Here is a 17,160-nt window from a genome sequence, read left to right as displayed (position 1 = left end):
GGTCTCATTGTTACTATTGAGCCGCCAAAGGCCCTTGACATGGCTCATGCAACGACTACTAAGTTATACCAGTAAGTAGTAACCGGGACCAACGGCTTAACGAGCCTTTCGAAGCACGGATCATCTTTCTTTCGGACAATCAGGTGATCAGCCTGTAGTGTCCTATAGCCAAACTAGGGATCACAAAGTATTTTTGTGATGTGTCCCCCCAGGATTTGAACCAGCCGGTATTTGAACAGTAGGTACCTGAATTCCGAATAAGATTCTGAATATGAATGATCTATGAGGCCCGTAAAAGCTATTTGATGTTATGGGCGATAGGCTGATCCCTTATCACCATAAGGTTCATCATATCAATCTTTGGACTTCGTATCAACAGTGGCTGCAAGTTGTCTTTGATTACTTGTGGCTCTGCCCACCCCATTAGGGATTACGGGCGTGAGTTTATGTATGTATGAGGCCCGTCAGCGAAAAGTTTGAATGTAGATACTGTGTGTGTGTGTGTGTGTGTGTGGCAGTGGTTCTTAACAGATGGTCGTTGAAACCTCATCAAAATTTTTATACGTATTTAAAGGACAATGACTTTTTTTTTATTATAAACAATTACAAAGTACATTATCATGTTTAGTACAGTACATCACAAACTTAAAAGGTTTTACCGTGCACTGCAGATTCGTCGATTATAATAGGTAACAGATTAACAAATTATAACAATAACAAGATGAGGTACACATAGATATAGTAGAACACGTATAAATCATAATCGCAACGATCGTTCTTGCAAATGTGCGGTGTGCTGTCGTTTTTGTGTACATGTCACATTAACTTTTTTGACAAATTGAACTGTAAGTCTCACTAAATATCAAATATTTTATGTTAGTGCGACAGAGTCCTAAAGTGGGTACATTATATTGCTCATGACTGTACCTACCTAGTGTTGTTTGTTGCGAGCTTTCTATGTGTGCGAAATAATGTAGGTATACAGAGTGCCGCAATGATCGCACTAACTTGTAAATTAGGTACCTTTTGTGTATTATTTATAATATGGTTTTGAATATTTTCATTTGTGTTTTATTCATATAACAGAACTACAATAATAATAATGATAATTACCGCATGTCAACAATTTATTCAAATGGTCCCTGTGCCATACCCAGGATACTTCATACAAAAAACCTCGTTTTACATAGACACTTACATTGATGTTATCGCACACGCGCATCTGCGTGTGTGACGTCTGACGCCCATACCATTGAAGACTAAAGTAAGACCTAGGGACGGGGGTGAGGTAAACTCAGCTCAGCCGCTGGTGGGGAGCGGAGAATTGCTGTACTTTACGTAGAATACTTATTATATGCACGAATATACGTTTAGAACCGCTATAGAGATATAGAGATGCAGTTACTATATAACTAAACACCTTAAAGATTTCAACGATGATTAGTGATCTCAAACAAGGTGACCGAAACATTCACAACATTGTTTCGACTTTCAGACAAAGTGACCGACAACGATTTACCTAAGTACTTACATAAAAAACAATTTATTAAAAGAATTTGCATTTTAAGAAATAAAACTAATTTAACTTGGTTTTTTTTACTGTATCCATTCGTCCATGTGTGTAAAACTTGTTTTGTATGTTGTGTGCAAATAAAGTATATTTTGTAAAACTATTTTAAAATACGTAAGTACTGATATAGGTTGCAAAGGTACCCAGTAATGAGCGTACGCCAATATAAGAACTTTGAGAGACTTTTCTCCCTACCCTGATCCAGTGGACTCTTCAAACATATCTAAAACTTACCGGGTATGTAACAGTTAAGTTATAAAAATACCTCTAGATGTGCGCCTGTGTTATAACGGTCACGCCACTGTAATTGTAAGTACCTTTGGATACCTAATAGATATGTTACGGCTAATACCCGAAGTGCGGCTACACCTAGTTTTACCCGAAAACAATCGGCTTGCACTAGGTTTAACCAAGAGTAAGTGGCTACACCTAGTTCTAACCGGCTAAAACTAGGTGTAGCCGCACTTCGGGTATTAGCCGTAACATATAATTATAATAGGTCTATGAGGCCCTTATGAAGCGAGAACTTCAGAAAGACTTGTAAAAAGTGCGACCGACATCACGTAAAGAGAAACTTTCAAATAATGCATCTATTTACTCTCTCCCTATTGGCAAGCGTGTAGCAAATTGTGCCCAATCTAAGGCAAATCTACAATAAGTAAAAAAGAACATCAACCGGTACACTTAGGGCAACACGGGGCTCCGCGTTGGACCGCCGGATTGGTGGTACCTTGACAGTTGACACCCAACTAATCCAACTAAACTGCATCTTGTAGACTCAAGAACTTTTTGACAATCTTTTTAAAAAACGGCGCTCATAATAATGTTGTCTTAATGTATGTAAGGTTTCGTTATAAGTTATGCAAATGTTATTATTTACATTACCGTAAGTAGATGCCTATCGGGATGGGCAGAGCCACCAATAATCAGAATCATAATAATGGTGTGGTTAACAGTTGATTAGTTTATATGTCTAAATAGATACTAAGTTTGACATTTATGCCCGGTTAATGACAATAGGCTCCCACCCTATTAAATGGGAGTATTCATAGCTGGCGACGAGTGAGTGTAAACGATACACCTTTGCCTACCCCTTCTTGGGATATATACGTGATGCCATGTTATGAATCATAATATTAGAGTAACACGTACTCAACGATGAAGGAAAACATCGTGAGGAAAATCCACGATCCCGAGAAATGCGTTTTGAAGGGAAGCTTGGTGAGCAGTTCTGCGCTTTAGGACCCCAATACCGACCCCGCCGGCGTGGTCGACGACTTCCCTCAATCAGCGCTTATCGCTATCGACCCACTAGGGTCGATTGATTCTTTCAAATATTTTTTCCTCTCAGACGACGCCCTGAGCCGAGGTTCGCGCCCAACTGGGCACCCTCAGGTGTGTTGTCTTAAACGTTGTACCGGGTGAGAGCCTTCAGCGCTCCCCATTTATCCGGTCAAGTAGTTAATGCCACCTGCGGCAAATCTACAATAAGTCACGTCAAAAAAAAGTTCTGCGCGCCCTCTGGCGCACCATATCGAAAATTACGTTTTGTTTTTTCCTTCCAGACTTCACCGTAGAGGATCACCTTGTATCTGTTGCGGATTTAGTTTGCTAGTTTTGAGTGTAGAAAAATCTATAGGTATTATAATTTATGTTAGAAGAAAAAACTTGCCGTGATCTTTTGCCTTGCATTTGCCTTGACCGGTGTTTAGAGTCACAAAAATTAACACGTGGAATGTTCGTGAGGTAGGACATAAACGTGTAAAAATATTTTGTAGACTATGGTTCAATCAATTAGGTAATCCCGACAAATGATCAAGTCACCTTCAGTCAGACTTAGTAAGTATATTTCTATATTTCGGCTCTTGGGAAAAAACTGAACCTTTAATTTCAGCATATTTACGGAAATTGAATAAAAGATTGACACCGAAGGTTGCTTTTGTAGTTAATGTATGTATGTTATGTTGTAACTTATTTTAAGCATATTTTTCTAAAAATAGCAATAGGTTAATCGAATAAATCTGTCTCGACGCGTCATGAACCCACAGCTCTTGTCAAATCGGGACGAGCGTCTTAACCATTACACCACCGTGTCCTGCTCCTGTGCATGAGAAATTCTTCGATCTATGTATTGTCATTAAGCCGACGCCATATTATACTAAGTAGCAAACTCTAGTTTTAAACATTCCTTACCGAACTTATTCAGTGAGGTATCTTGTAGTGCTTTTAACAGTACAACCCTACCTCAATTAATATATTGTTTATACGAGATTACTTTTAAACAACTCCGCTATAGTCATCAGAAAATTGTAAATTAAGAAGAAGTATAATCAAGTGTAAGTATCATCTGCTTCTATCGTGCGTGTGGATTGTACTATGAGGTAAACCATATAAAGGAATGATTGACCATACCTCAGAACAGAAAATAAAGCACACCGAACCTGGTCCAGTATCTAGTATCGAGCAGCCAGGCAGGCCTGACATTTTATGAAGAAAATACTTATATGGTTTTTATAAACATAAGTATTTTCTTACATACATACATACATAAACTCACGCCCGTATTCCCCGAAGGGGCGGGCAGAACTACAAATAATCAAGAAACTATTTGCAGCCACTTTTGATACATAGTCCTAAGGCGGATAATGATAAACCGTATGATGATAGAGGATCAGCCTATCGCTCTCACAGATGATCCAACATTAAAATATAAATAAAAAAATAATAAGTAATAACATTTAGATTAAATTGTCGTTGGCTTCGGCCCCACGTACGCCTTCCAAAAGTCCGGGACTCCATAGGCCCGAGATATGAAAACGACATACAAATAATAATAATATTTTAATAAATTAAAATATATATGTTTTATTTTCTTAAAATGGAAAATAAATAACATTCCATCCGTCCTCCTGCTGGACATAGAGCTCCCCTCTATCAACCAGAAGGGGTATGGAGCATAGCAGTTGAGGTGTAATTTGGCAAGGATATTGGACTGCATCACCTGATAGTATGATGATTCCGATTCGGGAAGCACGTTAAGCCGTTTATTCGGGGGTATTAGCCCAAACACCTCCACCAATCCGTAGGTACTGCAGCATCGTGATGGAGTCAAAGGGGAGTTGGTGTAAGCAACTGAGGCGTAAATGAAGGAGACGGAAATCATAGGTTTCTTCAAAAATCCAGTGACAAAAATAAATGATCAGGTACTTAATTAAAAAGGCCACATTCATCTAAAAAACAATATTGCTTACGCACCTACTCTTGTAAGCGCAAATGTCAAACTGCTTCTTAGATGATTTGCTTCTATGGCCTTATTAACCCCTTTCCTTCAGCTGATGGGATATTCTGATCATTTCAACATGATGGACTAAGTTTGGACTAAGTAAATTTATTTGAAAAAACAATAGAGACTAATTCCTCTTTGACATTTATTTACTTTGGGCTCTATGACCACAATCCTTGTCACCATACAGATTAAACACCATAAACAGTGTGATACTGCTTGGCAGCACCATCATATTGTACTTTCCAATTAATCAATCATCAATGGCCATAAAATATACGTACCAAATTGTACTTACGTCATCTTAAAAAAAAACTAGAAGAAACAAATAGATATTTCGGAAATAAAAACACTTTCTTGTGGCGCGTGGCGCTGCGCTGCTACGTAGTATACTTACTAGCAGCCACAAAATTCTAATCGATTTTGAAATAAATGGCAGCAAATTGTATATAATTATACGTCATTCTGGTTGCCTAGAAGGAATTTCTTTAAAGTAATAAGTCCGCCCATTTGTACTGTATGTGTTGTGTATTGCGAAGATAGCCGTGAGTTTAAGTTATGTTTTCACATTGTCATTCTGGTTGCCTAGAAGGAATTTCTTTAAAGTAATAAGTCCGCCCATTTGTGCTGTATGTGTTGTGTATTGCGAAGACAGCCGTGAGCTTAAGTTATGTTTTTTTTATCATGTAAGTTTTTGTATGTTCCTGTTATTGTGCAATAAAGTATATGTATACTTGATTTGATTTAAAAAAAGTCAACTTGATTGTCTCGTTTAGACGACTAGCAAACAACGTACTATATTAATGTAAGTACCTATCAGCTCATTAAACCATCGAATACAAGATAGGTACGTCTATCATGTTAGGCAGATATGGCCTGAACCCTTCACCTATACGCGCCTTACCAGGGAAGATCAGCATCATTCATACCTACATCTAAAGTTGTTTTTATTCCTCAATCTAAATTTAGACAAACGCATCAGTAAAGTTGCGTAAACATTTAAATGAAAGTATACAATGCAGTTATACGTCTAACATTCTCCTCCCGAGGAAGATACTGTGTGATTTTTTTGTTAATGTTAGTGAATTAATTATTTTTTGGGCGCGCAGAGTACATAGCCGATGCTGCCGGTGCGCGCGCGTCAGTCTGTATCCGCAGGTGTGCGCGAGAAGCCGCCTTGTGTCCGTCGCGACCGTCACCGCTCCAAATAACATAGCCATCAAATAAAACAGTAAGTATTTTTCCATTCCCAAACTTTTACCTCCGTAACGGTGTCGGCATCACATCGGCACCGAACCGTGGTTCGGGCCTCCGATTCTCTGATACTCATCTCTTATAACCCAAAAATACCGATAGATATAGCCCGTATTTATACTACCGTAGTATACTAATTAAACTTATATTATCTCAATTTAAATAATAAGAAAATGTATTGAATTATATTTCCCGCGTTCATAGATGGCAGTGAATGAAAATTGCTATGTAACTTAAGAGACATCTATTGCAATGAAACGTCAATACAGTAGTAATTAATGAAGGCAATTACATGTAATCGCAGTCTAAGACTATAGGAACTAACAATTATAACATAGATTTACCTACTTGCTGCATTCTACTCACAGTTCAAAGTTCTCACAATTAGTTCTGACTAAAAAACCTAACATTCATAGCCTTGGTTGTGATGTACTATCAATATGTGACAGTTTTGCAATAGTTGAACGCTAATTGAAATGTACACTACTGAGATACAAACCTACAGAAATACAATTTTTTTTTGTATGCAGGTAAGAGTTATTTTTTTTAAGGCAGATCTCTACATCACATCTATTTAAACATACCCAAGCGTCATTATTGTATTATCTTAAAAGCCATTTTTATTAAAAAAAACTCAAAAAATATTTATTCTTCAAAATTGGCTTACATAGTTAGCGCTTTTTGAACGTCAAAAATTAAATTATATTTAACTATGTATAAATAAATAAATATTTATTCGTAGCATGTAACTAGCTGTAAAACTACTACCACATCGGAAGCTGTATCGCAGAAAAAAAGACGTGGCCAGAAAACCTCCCAGCATAGGTTATAAATACTTAATTAATTCCAGAACATAAAAAGTTCTGTTAGAGTTAGGTACTTATGTTGTAAATTTTTCGTGATACATGACAGTAGTGATGAGGATTCTGGATGACGAAACTCAATTTTATTATTTAAAAACAAACATAAACTATATACTTACATACATAAATTCACGCCTATTTTCCACCGAACTAAGTAGAGACAATGGAATTCCATTTGCTTCGATCCTGACATACTCCTTTTGCTTAAACATAAAATACTTTGGTAAGTATATTGTTATGCTTTTCAAATGTAATTTGAAGCGGTTGCGAGTAAAACGATATGAAACATAAACGTTTTGGACTTTCGGTCCTCCTCGACACTGTTTTGGTTAGGTAATCAAGGTTGTCGACCAGACTTCAAGGCTCTGTTTGCTCGCCCCCCACTGCCAGACTGAGATTGATAAACACAGCCAACGCATGTCAGTGTACAAGTAATTGACGAAAACGGCGTTTTCGATAATCGGGTATTTGACTGGGTCAAAGATAAATTATAAAATACTAGCGTAAAAATTGAAGACAGTCTAAGATGATCAAAATCAATCTTATTTTACTATTCTTATTATTTTCGAATTTTATTTATGAATTAAGTAACAATGAGTATTACGTTTGACCGCTTTTATTGATGTGGTCACAGGACAGTATTTCCATACAAACTCCAAAGAAAACGTTCGTTTTTACGTTTCGTAAAAAGTATCTCATTTGACTAGTCACCCGATAGGCTACTTGACAACCTAGTCAAATGAGATACTTCTTTCGAAACGTCAAAACGAATGTTTTCTTTGGAGTTTGTATGGAAATACTGTCCTGTGACATCATCAATAAAAGCGGTCAAACAGCGTACTCATTGTAACTTAATTCATAAATAGAATTCGAAAATAAGTCGAAAAGTAAATTGAGATTGATTATTGATTAGATCATCTTACACTGGCTTCTTTTTCTAGATTAGCATTTTATAATTTATCTTTGACCCAGTCAAATACCCTATTGCAATCACTTTTTACCCGACTGCGTCGAATCTAAAAGGAGTGTTATAGCTTGAGCGATTGGCTAAAACTGTCTAGGCTCTCAGAAGTTTAGTTATTATTTAAATATATATTTTTAAACAATCAGACTTTTTTAGTGAGGTCAGTTTGATGTAGAGAATATAATTTGTATTAGGTAACTAAATATTAATATATTAGTACATGTCATGGACCTGTATAAATTATTCCATCTCTGTATACCGTGTTTAAAGCAAATAAAGATTCTATTCTATTCTAAGAATTATACAATCCACAGGATAACTATTGATTTGAATAATTATCAAATTGATAGTATGTAAGTATTAAATAAATAATATTATATTTTAATAACGTGTCTGTATTCTCTTCAATTAACAAAATCCTTGATTTTTATTCTTATATGTTTAAGAATTGCCATGAGAAGTAAACGTAGGTACTTCCGTAATACACCATTTTATTGTTATTTTCATTTTTACGGTTAAGTACGTCTCTATTTTCCGAACCGTAACTGAGGTTATTAACCCCGGAAAAGTTTAAGCATAAAACATTTTTTTATAAGCTGTTGTGTCACTGTGATGTGGACTTAGATTAAGGTAAGTAAGTTATCAAATAGTCATGTAGGGTACTCTTAACTGCAATATAATGTAGGGGCCTCTACGACTGACTACCTTATGGATAAAAGTAGCAGTAGAAAGTCTATTCCACATTACTTACTAGTCTAATGCTAACGACACTTTTTATCATATCAAAGTTATTGCATTTTCAATATGATGGTAAACATAAATATGCAGTTGCATTAAACTAAATATTAGATACGATAGAATACTTGTTTCAGTAAAAGTATAGTCGATTATACAGGGTGTTAGTGACATTGTAACGAATACAAAGGGGGATAATTCAGACCATGATTCTGAATTTATATCAAATGGAAATTTCGGTCGCAAAATTCATGTTTTTTTTATTATTTTCAATTCTATATTTTTGCGATGGAAAATTCCACTTGATACCGGCTGAGAATCATGATCTGAATCATAACTCTCAGTATTCGTTACAAAGCCCATACCTACTTGTGCCACACAAGTAGGTCTGTATGGGTGTTAGTGACACCGTAACGAAGACTGAGGGGGATGATTCAGACCATGATTATGAGTCGATATCAAGTGGTATTTCTTTTCGGAAAATTCATGAAATTTTTAGTATTTTTTAGTACTTTTGCGACGGAAAATACTTGATTCAAGTCAAAATCATGGTCTGAATCATCCCTCAAAGTTTTCGTTACGAGGTTACTAACACCCCTGTATAAGTTTGTTAAGTTTTTATTAAAAAAAAATAACACACGTACCCACCTACTATAACTCTGAGCTTTGAATTAAGTAAGTTTGTCATTATTACAATAAAAGAATAACCTACAATATTTGTTGCTAATATTTATTATTTATTCATGTAGGATTATTATATTATTACCATATTACTTTCAAAATATAGCATTCTAAGCACTGACTTTTTGGTGACTTTGCTCAAACCCAGTCCACGAAACGAGATAGAGCGTAGTAAAACGTCTGGAGGTCACATTCTTTATAGGTTAATAAAACCATTTAAAATAAATATCCGGCATCATTTTACTATATATTTTATTATTACAATTATGCTCGCTGCACACTATACCGCAAGCATAATTGGCGGCATGCGAGTAGAATTTTGCTTGAAACCGCACACATGCTGTGTCAAGTTTCAGATGATGGCCCTACTTACGTCACAATAGCCTGCCTCATTCTGTCTTTATTTAGCATTATCTATATTATCTTAGTCGCTCGTTACCTTTATGTATAGATTTTAAAAACATACTCTGCTTAACTTGGAGAATTTGTTCCATACAAATAACTTTGTTAAACAGTACCCTCTTTAAGAAGAAACAGGAGATAAGAATCAAACAGTACCACAAAATTATAATGCAGGCAATATATTGGTTATTTTGGTATAAGACAACTTCACGTCATTTACACAAAGGCTTAGAGTTCAAATTTAAGTATACCTACCTATATAATATATTGCTCGTATATTCATCAATAATTATGACGAATTATTCCACGAAAAAATAAAAAGTTCATTATATATATATATATATATATATAATTTTAATAAGTAAGTAGTTGCTTTTTCTTTTTCACCGCCACTGGAAAGTCCAGTCCGCGTAAGTGAGTTCTTTCTCGTACATCTTTATTCTTCTTCCATCATTGCAAACTAAATAGCTTTCTTATAACTAGTAAGTGAAGTTACTCATATAAATATACATACATACATAAACTCACGCCTATTTCCCACCGGGGTAAGCAGAGACTGTAGAATTCCATTTGCTTCGATCCTGACACACTTCTCTTGCCTCCTCCACACTCATCAATCGCTTCATACACGCACGCCGGTTCAGAGTAGATCGTATTGAACCTTTTCTAAGGACATCGTATATCGATATAAATGGAAAAATAAAGCGTGAGTTGGACTCGAACCCTGAGTGGGTGATGTCACCAACATACAAAGGTTCACCCGAACAGGTGGGGGCAAATAATGCAGCGCGTCGCGTCCTTGAAGAATATTTTGTAGGATATTTCAACTTATTATATTATACCGTTCTAAATAAATGCTCATACAGCCAGCACTCTATTGACAGAATACTTCGAAGAGTTAACATGATATTCGTAGTAAAAACTTCTGAATTTGCGAAGATTAATCAGACAAAAGTGTCTGGATTGTTGACCCCTTCGTCCTTTTGTCAAAATTGAAAAATATTCAAATAAGAAACATATTGGATACAAAAAAATATTCGTTACGCGGAACATCTTTTGTATTGTTTATTATTAGTATTTTTTATAAGTACATAATTATTTAGTGTTATGTACAGTTTTGCAACTGTGTGAAACTGTAAGACGCAAAAAAATTTAAGCAGCAGCAAAATGGTCATGATACTAATAAAGGGGGTCCGACAGTTTGGCCTATGTGACCAATAAAGTTATGCGATATATCGTTAGAAAGGTTTTTTTATTTTCTACAACTTCCATTATGGCGGTAAGTTTCGAATCGCTGTGAGAAAAAAGTTATCCCAGCGTAAACACCATGAGTTTTGTAGATAAGCGGCGCGGGAGCAACGGGAGCGGGGAGGGGAGGGGGACGATAGGAATCTTCGTGCGAGACACTGGCTGTCGTCCGCAATCGTTATTTGATGTTATGGATATCATTATGGACAATCATCATCATCAGCCGTATGACGCCCACTGCTGGGCATAGTGTGTGTGCGGAGAGTTTCTGTGTTTTGATACGGCGGGTTCTAAAGTGTTTAGAACCTACCGTACGGACAGCATCCACCATCAGGTCGTTTATATCGTCCACGTCTGCGCAGTTCTCAAGGTACTCGAAGCTGTTTTGAAGCTCGAGCTGAAAGCGCTCGGGGTTTTGGATCTGGGCTGGCGACAGTCGGAGCGTGGATTTTATCAGTCGCGATCTTTCTAGCTTGATATTGATATTCAATGTGCCTCTTAGCGGTGATCGCTTCCCGTCTTAACGGCATTGATCACAGAGACATCATTGAATATGTGCTTTTTCGTCGACATGATAAAATCGATCTCGTTTTTATACTTGCCATTGGGACTTATCCAGGTCCATTTGCGGGTCGCGGGCTTCCTGAAGAAGGAGTTCATCATATAGAGGTTCTCCTTCTCCATAAAGTCCGCAAGCATCCGGCCTCTGGTGTTCCGGACCCCAAATCCAAATTGCCCCACTCTCAGCTCGTTACCGCAGCGCTTCCCCAACTGTGCATTAAAGTCCCCCATCACAATCGTGTAGTGGCTTTTATGGCTATGCATGGCTTTAGAAATCTCCTCATACATAGTCTCCACTTCGTCATCATGGTGTCCCGAGGTCGGAGCGTATACCTGGATGACAGTCGGCGAATATCGTGATGATATTCTGAGTACCAGGTACGCTACCCTGCTCGAAACACTACCGATGGTCAACACGTTGTTGACTAGGGACTTGTGGACGATAAACCCGACACCACCCATGGACAGTTGCTCGCCCTCCCGGAAGTACAGCAAGTTACCGGAGTCCAGAGTTATCGTGTCCTCGCCCTTTCTTCGGACTTCAGACAACCCTATGACATCCCAGTGTAACTTGCTGATAGCTTCTTACAACTCGGTAAGCTTCTCGTCGGTCCTCAGTGTGCACGTGTTATATGTTGCCAGGTACCCCCTGCCCCGCCGTTACCGTAGCCGCTACCGTAGCCACGGACAGCGGAGCTGCCGGGGACTGGGGGCCGTTTTACATGTGTTGAGGTCATGTTGGGGGGGTTTGGACCATAAGCCCACCGCGCTGGTCCAGTGCGTGTTGGTGGGTCGCCAGAGCCTCTTTCATTGACCAGCAGGATGTACCGCGTGCAGGCGAGGTTGGCTTGGGCTCCGAAAGGTGTCATTTGGAGCCCCTTACACCCCCACTAATTGAATACTATGAATTATGGACAATACTATGCATTAATATATAAATAACACGTTTAAAATCCTTTATAACAACTTATTATAATCAATAAAAGCTGTAAAGATATTGAGATGAAGTTTCATTTTATTTGCTCATAACGTTTTTCCCACAGCGATTCGAGACTTGCCGCCATAGTAAAAGTTGTAGAAAATAAAAAAACCTTTCCAACAACATATCGCTTAACGTTATTGGTCCATAGGCCAAGGTCCATGTAATTTTGCCGGTCCTCCTTTGTTCTTGAATGCTACACCAATAAGAGCGTGGCTCATATATTCGTGATGTCCGTTTGTTCTACTAAACAATAACTAAAACATTGGAAAAACCATATTTATTATATGGACTATTCCTTTATACTTTACGTATTGTTCTTTTTATTACTTAAAATCTGTGAAAAATTCAACTAGCCATTAGCTAGCACAGTTCAATAAATACTTCCAGCCCTTTAAAGTTGGGACAGACAGGCAGTCGGACGGACAGATAGCGTAGGCTTAGTCATAGGGTCCATGATGACCTACGCTGTCTGTCCGTCTTCAGGACCCCGATACCGACCCCGCCGGCGTGGTCGACGATTTCCCTCAATCAGCGCTTATCACTATCGACCCGCTAGAGTCGATTAATTCTTTCAAATATTTTTCCTGTCAGACGACGCCCTGTGACAAGGTTTTTTTTTATAAAATACGTCCCCCTGCCGCACAGGATAGGCAGGGACCTTGTTAAGACTACATACATAGCATCCTCCGAGAATGTCTTAAATATCTATTTGCCCAATAGGGCCCTACACTCAGCACGCATTCATTCCGGCCTCTATTACCATACAAGTTCTCGCTTTTATGCCTCTCGCCAATTCCTGAGACGAGGTTAGCGCCCAACTGGGCACCCTCAGGCCTGTTGTCTTAAACATTGTACCGAGTGAGAGCCTTCAGCGCTCTCCATTTGTGCGGCCAAGTAGTTAATGCCATCTGAGGCAAATCTACAATAAGTCACGTCAAAAAAAAAAGCTGTCTGTCCGTTACGCTAGTTACGACACCCTAAAAAGACGGTATCGATGTCAGTTAAGCGCATGCCATGACATAAGGAAAATACTAATACTTGCTCACGTTAACCCGGGTGGTTCAAAGTTCAACTTAACATTACATAATTAAGACTTACGTCGATTATAGCTATAAATAGATATACGGTTATAATTGAACGTTACATTACTTAATCGTTACTAATAATAACTAGGTTAGTACCGCTTTGCGAAAATTAATTTTTTTTTGCTCCTCTAGAAAAATGGCTATTCGTAATATTCTTTATAAATAATAGTGATATTGAATTAATTTAAAAATGTAATCATGCACTGCGAATATTTACTTATGCATTTGCGAATTACCATCACATCTCTATAGGTAAGTACTATTTATAACCGAGTGGGGCATCATGCATGAAGATATCCAGGAAATCACCGCAAGTTTTGTGTACAAACAAATTGGTATAATATGTAACGAAAACTTTGAGTGATGATTCAGACCCTGATTCTGCGAGTTGATATCAAGTGAAATTTTCCGTCGCAAAAGTATAGAACTGATAAAATAAATAAAAAAAAAATGTCATCAATTTTCCGACAGGAAATTCCACTTGATATTAACTCAGAATCATGGTCTGAATTATCCCCTTTAGTGTTCGTTATGATGTCACTAACACCCTGTATAACCTTATATACGAAATCCAAAACATTGTATAAATATATAAAAAAATATTGTTGTCAGTTTCATCAACATCGTGTAGAAATAAGATTCATAATTTTGAACTAGGTAGAGGTTACAAACTTGGAAAAGAGAACAAACTATGTGTCTTTCCTACCTACAAGGCTACATAACTATCAAGTGGTACTCGTATCTAGCAGGTCTAATCCGTAGATTTTAAACTGTTATAGAGTTTCAAGATAAACTTTATTGTTATACCTACTTGTTCAAAGAAAAACGTTTGTACTATTATTTTCGGACAGATATCAATCTAATCGTGGTAGGAAACGTGACTAGAAGACCTCACAAAGCGGTCAAAATTATCATATTTCTAAAATTAACAAACGTGGGTTTATACGTTGCAATCTATGTTTATTAGTGACCACAAGGGCAGGGCTCGATAATCTTAATACTCGGTATTTCAATATGCAGTAAATTAAAATAAAACATTTGTGTTATGGTAACTAGTGAGGAAGTAGGTGAATGGGTGAATTAATTAAGGACTAAGCAACCTTTGAGAGACTTGAAGAAAATTGCTCATATTTGATTGAAATTTTCCACTAACAAGCATAGAGCACTCGTACTTACTCCTTATACATAAACACAACATGCTATAGGTACATGAAATGAAAAAAAAAGGTATGTGAAATGAAAAAGTGGTCAAAAACCTGAGTAAGCAAAGCTACACACATTCGAGTACTAAACTACATACATCTATAATTACTATCCTATTTTTACATTTATCGTACTTACTTTGTAATTTATTATTCCCATAAACGATAATCTCTCGATATTCCGCCGTTCCACATAAACCTATCAGATGATGCAAACTCGCAGATCAGCACACCACATAACTCTGTATACAGATGTGATTATATAAATAAATTCATTTACATATTTATTTTATCGCTTAGTCGAAACATCCTCAAGATGTTTCGATATTGTCGCACAACAGTAACGTCACAGCAGGTTTTTTGATTTGTTGATTGATTGAATTCCGAACTAGGCATATTTTAATGAACTTTGGATCCATATATGACAAATATAAACATACTAGCTTTTGCCCGCGGCTTCGCTCGCGTTAAATACGGGGTAACACGGTTCTAAAAATAAGGCAGGTTGGTAACAATGAGTCTGTAGATATGCCAATTTTTAGCTTCCTACCATGAAAACTGTAAAATTTAACCCGTTCTTTAAAGGGGTTGGGGGCAAAAATTTAAAAAAAAATATGCCCGATTTTTATTAGTCACAAATAGTCCGCGTACCAATTTTTAGCTTTCTACCTTGAAAATCGCGGAATGCTCCATACAAACTTCCACCCCCCATTTTAGGGAAGTGGGTTGTAAAGAGACAAAAAGCAGCCTATGTCACTCTCCATCCCTTCACCTATCTCTACTTAAAAATCACGTCAATTCGTCGCCCCGTTTTGCCGTGAAAGACGGACAAACAAACATACACACACACACTTTCACATTTATAATATTAGTATGGATATGTAGTGATCCATTTGGGTGACGAGAGAAACTAGTCAGTAAACTCACAACAAAGATAGTCATGGCGACTTGTATTTTATTTCTGTAGTCGTTGACTTATTGCATTAAGTTTCCCAATAATATCATAATGAGCTTAGAAAGATTGTTACATTCGAACAAACTAAATTTATATTATGATAATAAAACACCAAAGTTTCGAACTGAGCGGTTTTACCTTGCCGTGTTATGGTAAATGTAATTGTTGCGTATGAGTTTATAGCTCTACCCTTGGTATACTTTTAGAACACACAGCTTTTATGGCCATTTTTGAATCTCTCTAGACGTAGCGTTACGCCCAACAAGCGTGCAAAATGATGGCAATTTAGGAAAATGGCAGACGTTGGGAAAATTCCGTCAAACGATTAATCAGTGAGGGACTTTCCAAGCTGCGTTCCTCAAAATCAATATAGATGGCGCTGTACAGATTTTCCTTCATTTAACCTTCTAATTTCATGGATAACAAACGTAATATGCATCTTTTATCCTTGTTTTTGGGTATAAATGATGACCCTTTTCATTATTAGGTACCTAGCAACATAACTTTTTATAGGTCCCCGATACCGACCCCGCCGGCGTGGTCGACGATTTCCCTCATTCAGCGCTTATCGCTATCGACCCACTAGGGTCGATTAATTCTTTCAAATATTTTTCCTCTCAGACGACGCCCTGAGCCGAGGTTCGCGCCCAACTGGGCACCCTCAGGCCTGTTGTCTTAAACGTTGTACCGGGTGAGAGCCTTCAGCGCTCCCCATTTGTCCGGACAAGTAGTTAATGCCATCTGCGGCAAATCTACAATAAGTCACGTCAAAAAAAATAACTTTTTATATAATGTCATTCAAATATCAAGCAAAAAATGTTTTTATACGTGCTTTTGCCAGTACATTGTACTCGTATTTTAGAATAACTATATACCCGAGAATGTGAAAATAGGTAATTATCACATTAAAGCTCTACAACGCCATCTATATTGATTATGGTGAACGAAGCCTGGAAAGACCCGCATTCCTGGAGCCCCGTTGACAATCGATTGAACACAGCAACTTACATTGTCGGCGTCTTCACTTCGATATAAGCAACATTATACTTGTATAAATGTGCTTACTGAACATTAGTATAAGAGGAAACCTGTTCTTATGTGTAAATGTTTTTTTTTTTTTTTGACGTGACTTATTGTAGATTTGCCGCAGATGGCATTAACTACTTGGCCGGACAAATGGGGAGCGCTGAAGGCTCTCACCCGGTAACGGATATACTTATATCTAATATAAAAATAGAAATATTTCAATCGGATAGGTAACTTACTCACGAATAGCCAGACGTGAGCTTGGATAGATAGACGCGAGACAGACCGACGAGTTGTATAATAGATACTGGTTATAATACAGGGTGTTATCACCATCGTAACGAATACT

The 17,160-nt window shown here is 37.4% G+C and overlaps 1 protein-coding gene across 1 annotated transcript in view; it reads left to right on the top strand.

Annotated features, from left to right (window-relative positions):
• The first annotated feature begins 5,993 nt into the window (after positions 1 to 5,993).
• LOC126380729 (putative fatty acyl-CoA reductase CG5065) overlaps positions 5,994 to 17,160 on the top strand; it is a 28,371-nt gene continuing 17,204 nt past the window's right edge. Inside the window, exon 1 of the mRNA XM_050030327.1 lies at positions 5,994 to 6,084. The gene's annotated coding sequence lies outside the window, so the exon portion shown is untranslated. The remainder of the gene's footprint in view (positions 6,085 to 17,160) is intronic.

This window comes from Pectinophora gossypiella, chromosome Z (genome assembly GCF_024362695.1).
Source record: "Pectinophora gossypiella chromosome Z, ilPecGoss1.1, whole genome shotgun sequence".
In the NCBI taxonomy this organism is placed as follows: Eukaryota; Metazoa; Arthropoda; class Insecta; order Lepidoptera; family Gelechiidae; genus Pectinophora; species Pectinophora gossypiella.
The sequence above is the reverse complement of the archived record's forward strand: the minus strand, read 5'-3'. Positions and strand labels throughout refer to the sequence as shown.